Source organism: Ictalurus furcatus, chromosome 13, assembly GCF_023375685.1.
Source record: "Ictalurus furcatus strain D&B chromosome 13, Billie_1.0, whole genome shotgun sequence".
Classification (NCBI taxonomy): domain Eukaryota; kingdom Metazoa; phylum Chordata; class Actinopteri; order Siluriformes; family Ictaluridae; genus Ictalurus; species Ictalurus furcatus.
The window spans coordinates 20,418,303-20,424,896 of NC_071267.1; positions in this window are offsets into that span (position 1 = coordinate 20,418,303).

Genomic DNA, 6,594 nt, shown 5'->3' on the forward strand with positions numbered 1-6,594 from the left:
TCAGACACACATACAACAACATTCTCTCTCACACACACACAAACAGGCACATACACACACACACACACGCACACACATGATAATACGTAATAAATGTGGACAGAAATGCTGATATTGGGGTCAAGGCAAGAGGTCCGGGTGTGCATCTGAAGCAACTACTGCTTTTGTCCTTTTCCACCTCCAATCGCTTCCTCTTGCCTTCTTTCACTTCAGCTCTTTCCTTTTTTTCCCATCCCTTGCCTCTCCAGCCTCAGTGATGCTCCGTTAATTTAAAGCTACTTCCCAAACTGCTCAGAGTGTCTGCTTTTGGAGAGGAGGGGCAGGATTGCACTATGTTGAACCAAATTTGATTATACCAATGATTGTAGTAACATTAGCAATCAGATCTCTGATAGAAATTAAGAGAAAACAGTGACAATGATGTCGAAACAAGGAAGAATGTTATCCTGCATAAATGACCATGAAATGTGTTGTGCTGTGCAGTCCGATTTCTTCATGTGTATTCAGGTGAACATTTTGGGAGCAATTTTATTTATAATAATGTTACTATACAGTATATTTCTTGATAGTGTTATGAAGGCCTGCTGTATGTGGGTTGTGTTGATCCAAAGTGTTGACTGGTCAGTCCGTGCCCGTGTGCATGTGTTTGCATGAGCGAGTGCACATGCCATCTTTAAATCTCTTTCTTTTAGTAGTTGTGTTTCTCGTTTTGTTTTGTTTTGTTTTGTTTTTCACACACATTGATTCTCTTTTTCTGGCTGCTATGTGTGTTTAGTGACTTGCCACTATGCAACAGCAGACATAGAGGCCAGTGCCCGTAGCCATCTTGCCCTTTGTACAGTGTGTAATGTACATAATATCTGCTCCAAAGCCTGTGAACGCTTCAAATAGAGTAGTCAACTGTTGCATGGTCTGGCAAATGAAGCTATTATTTGAGTTGTACTATGTACTAAGTGTATGGAGAGAAAAACAAGTTTATGATATTCATGTGCAATACACTGAACACGTTTTTTTCTGTTATTATTCTTATCCTTCTGCTGTTGTTTGTTCTTCATTACTCTTGTGTTGTTGTCTCTTTCCTGTCCTTGAGCCTTGCTGATATTAAATGGAGAAGAGTGATGGGTCATACAGTAAGCCCGACTGAACAGCAAGATGTTCATGTTGACTTAAAGAGGAGGGTCTCTCTCTCTCTCTCTCTCTCTCTCGCTCTCTCATTCGCTTACTCACTCACTCTATCTATTTCTCTACTCATGTACATAAAGCATAAACTGTGGAATGTAGCTTTTAAACAATGTGTGTGTGGTCATAATTTATTTTCTGTCGTACACATAGTGACCCTCTGGTGTTAATAAGCAGGTCATTTCCTGCGTTTGCATGTTTCAGATAACTAAGCCTTGCCATTACACAGCTCCGTGATTCTTACATAAGGTTTTCCCTGTCCATCTTATACATTTAATAGTGAAGTCAGTTATTTATATAAAAAAAAATGTGAACAAACATGACGGAGAGGTCAATAAAAGAAACAGGGTACATTTCAGGCGCACTAATTAAACCTTACTGGAATGTGACAACTTTACGTGAACAACTCAGTGGCAGTTTGACAAATCGTTAGAGTTTTGTTTTTCCAACGTTGTTCTTTTTGAACGTTCATCACTTCTGTTTTTATTCCCTTTGGTTTTAAGTGTTTATTCTTTGAAACTGCATTGTTATTGAACTATTTGTAGCTTCTTCTTTTTGTCACATGCCAAACTTTCTGCTCTGGTCTGCTTTGTTCTTTCCACTTTCTTTTCTACTGTAAATGAATGAATTTGCTATTTAGGAATTCACAACAGTCTGTCTTCTAAGTACATAAAAAGAAATAGCTAAAATATTACCTCTTAAATTAAGTACAAAGGTTTGTCTGGCTGAATATTAAATATTTGTGCATACAGTATTACAGTACATAAGCATTTCATCATGTATGACAGTGCTGTATGTATTATATACATCTTGTATTAGATTTTAGATTTTGTTTGGTGAAGTTTTGTGTGAACAGAGATTTCTCTCTCCTATTTTTCCTGGATACTCTCTCTCTCTCTCTCTCTCTCTCTCTCTCTCTCTCTCTCTCTCAGTGTAAGCATTTTATTATGTGCCAAACGTACTGTAATCTAAAGGATGTGAATGTGTTTGGTTTTTCTTTTTGATCCTATTAAATACCATGATGTCAAAACCTGACGAGGTCTGGACTGATTACACTGATTAACTTTAATAGGTTTGGGACACACCCACACATTCAAAGAAAAGAATGTCTTTTAATTTCCAAAGCACCAGAGGGAGAAAAAAAAATGCAGCCTTTTGTTTTATTAAATGTTTGTTCATTGTAAACAGAAACGGTGTTTCTTTGTCTTCTAAAGGCTAACCTGTTGGGCCGGCTTGGTCGGGTGCTGTGATGATCAGCTAGTCTAGTTTGACCTTTAGTCCTGTTTTGCCCACAGCCCACCAGAGGAAATGCGCCATTGATCTTATATCCTGTCTGTCCCCTTAGAGCCACTAAATTAAACAGTTAACATGCGGTCACTGTTCAGATGATGGTTGTGTGTATATTATGCGCAGTATTTTTAATCTGCTTATTTTGGGCATGTACAAGAAAGATCTAGAGGTCAGAAAACACGCACCATTTCCAGTGAGGCGGTGCAAGACAACGGCAAGGTCCCACTGTGGAACGCCAAATGGATCACAAATATGGGCAATTTATACCCAGACTCTAACCTGAAATTAAAACTGCCTGTCTTTAAATTGTTCGATTGCACATGTATATTATTATTATCATCAACAATCACTTAAAATGAGGGGGGATCCCCCCAATCATTATGTCTTTTAACTATCTAACACCTCCAGGATTAAGGGTTCGATTCCTGTCTCCGCCAAGTGCTTCAGAGGCTTCCTCCGGGTACTTCTTCCCCCTGTCCAAAGACATGCAGTGTTCTCTGATTGGCATTTCTAAATTCCCCATAGTGTGTGAATGGGTGTTTGAATGTGTGTGATTGTGCCCTGCGATGGGTTGGTTCCCCGCCCAGGCTCCATGTGACCCTGTGTAGGATAAGCGGTACAGCAAATGGATGGATGGAATATTAAGTTCATCATGACAAACTTTGATGCTGGCTTGACAAAGCTGGTGTGAAAGTTTTAAATTGTTTCAAAAAGCTTGAAGATAGACAAGAAAGACAGACAGACAGTTGTTGGTAGAAAGATGGATGACAAATAGAGTGATACAAGTAGAAAGTCAGATGGAGTTAGAGAGTAACACAAGTAGAGAAACGGAGAGAGAGTATTATTAGTAGAAAAACAAGGAGTGAGAGTGATGCAGGTAGATTGATGGAAAGAAGTATGGAGAGAGTGAGTGTATGTGTGCTACTGGTAGATTTATAGAGAGATGGATGTAGAGAATATGCAGCATTGATAGAGAGATAGATGAAGTGAGAGTCTCTGGTATAGGTACATTGACAGAGTAAGAAGGAGAGAAGAGGGGCTTCAGACCGTGTGCAAGTAGGTGTTTATCTTTTCAGTCTTATGATATTCTTAGCCCATAGCCTATTTGTACTAGCAAGAGGCTATGTTTTTCAATCGAGACTTCAATGCTCCCATGTAATTCACTTTGTACCTCTGTATTTGTGTAAAAATGAAACCTTTAAGTCATTTACAATCACATTTATTAATTTATTTGGCATCACGTAACATTACATGGCTGTGACATATCTGCTTATTCATTTATTTCTAGGAAGCTAAAAGTTAACCGATATTAGGTGCTTTTTTAATCCCATCTTTTTTTAAAATCTACAAAGTGCTTTACACTGGTTCTCATTCACCCATTCACACACACACTCACAGAGCTGCCATGCAAGGCACCAGCTTGCCTTCGGGAGCAACTTGGGATTCAGCGTCTTGCCAAAGGCCACTTCAGCGTGTGGAGTCATGTGGGACAGGAATCGAACCACCAACCCTACGATTAGTGGACAACCTGACTAATCAGGTCTACTACCTGAGCCACAGCCACCCGATTATGTTATACCTGTACCTGTCATTATAATAGCCCCCCTAATCAGCCTGTGAGTAACAAAGCCACTTTGGTATACACTGTACTGAGGTCACAATTTGAGAAAGGTTTAATATGGATATGTGGCATCTAAATATAGCAAGTAGTTGCCAACATTTTCCAAAGCAAGATGCTGCACTGGACTGTAAAATCTATCTGGATGGGACTAAAATTATCAGAGTAAAAAACCAGTAGATCATTTGGTCTGTTATTTGTCAGGAAGGAGGAGGAAAAGCACAGACATAGCAAGACAGAAATAAAATCACAGAGTAGCGCCTGAAAAATCCCCATGTAGATCTAATCTGGTCAAAATACACTCTAAAGAATGCTGGGTTATATTTTCTACCCAGACGCTGGGTTGAGTCTTTTAGGTAATTTAATTGGGTTATTTTCTCAGTCTCTAAACAGTTTTTGGGTAGTTTTGTGTAACCCAACCGTTGGGTTAGTGGCTGGGTCATTTTCACTGACAGTTGAATCAATGCACCCTTCCCCATCCCCGGTACCTCAGCCCAGCTCCTTGGGTCAAATTAACTCAGCGCAGACTGTTTGAATTTACCTCAGGCGACGAAATGAAATGACCACAGGTGAGTTAACATTCAACACTATTTAGTGTTAATGCTGCTGATAATGCCTGGCCAGGTTTGTGATATTTAGGCAGGGAGCTCTTGAAAATGTATTCATTGTAAAACAGTAACTCAGCGAGTGATAATCAACTTTACCTATCGCGACAGCTTCAAAAGTGAATATCATGTACTGCTTCCTCAGTGTTAGCATTACGCTACTAGTATCATGTGTTTATGTTGGCTGTGAAATATGAGTGATGTTATTCTATAATTCTCTGGGTCTGTATCTTATCTGAGGCTCTGAGTTAGGGTTAGATAGCTGGATGCTGTCACCAGTAGAGATGAGTGATAATAACCTAGACCCTTACCTACCTGAGTTAATAACATTACTTTAGCATACAGCTTGCGGTAATGTTAGACATTACCATTACCTTTTTGAAAGTTGACAATAACATAGCATTACAGCTGTTGCACCATGATGTAATACGGAGAGTGGGTTAACATAAAATACATTTAGCAAGTGTTTTGGACAAGGCAAACTGTAGTAATTAGCATTATGAGGATAGGTTAGAGCTGTGTTTCTTCTGGTTAACAGGTACAGACAGTCAGTGGCTAACAGAACATAGCTAGCTCAGTAATGTTGTAGCCAAAATTCTTCACAAGGTTAACGTGACAAAAAGAGAGGGTTTCGGTTGTAATGCTTTCCACTATCTCTGTAATGTTGCATAAATTAATTAGGTTGTGCAGAACAATTGGTGGTGAGGTGATAAAGGCAGAAAAGTAAATATTTGCAAGTTAGCTAGATTTCCCTGGTGAGTCTACAGCGCCATTTTGTTCATTAGGAGAGTGCAGGTCACATTTCCAGAATTAAACAATTTGGGATTCTGTAATGTAATTTCTCAGTTAAAGCCCAAAGGTATTTGTCCATATTTTGTAGCTAACAAATAATCAACACTCTTTTTGCTCTTTTACAGCTTTTCAAACGGAAGGGAGTGGGACTCGTCTTCCCAGATGGCCGGGAGATTTGTAAGAAGATGCATCAACTCAAATTCTTACATCTATCAAATGTTTAAATGATTTTAATAAATGTCATCTGAATTTCATGCAATTGTTTGTTTATTTTGGAACATTTTAGTATATAGACAAATTGCATTTTAGGATAATTGTAGGGAAAAAGTATAAACCGCACATCTGTGTTATTTGTGTGTTATTTTTTAACACATCTCTGTGTGGAAATGTACTAATACACAGCATGTGTTAAAAGCAACACAAAAAGTGTTGTCCTTAACTAGACACGCAGGTGTGTTAAAAATTAACATATGATTGAGTGAAGGTTCAATATATTTATCCATAAAACCATTACTATTATACTAGAAAAAGCTAAATGTGGGATAACAGTCCAGTTTATATTACATTAAATGCACCACTATCTTCGTTCACGTTGGCTTACTTGTTTGTAATTCCCACTGGATCGTAAGTTTGTTATTCGGTTTTTTGGATGTTTTAAACGTCTCCTTTGATCAAAATCTGACTTATTTGAGTCATTTACTTCAAAGTCTATATATAAACACCACTTTAGCAGCTCTAGCAATACATTTCTGAACACTTTCTTCTGTATAAATAAAGGAGATACCATGTTGACATATTCGTTTATAATGTGGTATATTTCACATTTTCAAAGGGTAAAATAACCCTGAAATTATGAACCCATATATGAAATAAAATTAACCCAGCATTTTTCTAAAAATAAAACTATCCTTTGGGTTGAAAAGCAACCCATTTGCTGGGTTAAAATTAACAGCCCAACATCATGGGTTAGTTTATCCCAAATTGTGTTCTGTCCTATGTTTACCCAGCCGTCGGGATAAAAATTACCCAAGTTGGGTTGTTTTTAACCGTGTTTTTTTTTTTAGAGTGTAGTGTTTTAATGCCTCTTTTGTTGAAAAAGTTACTTGCTCT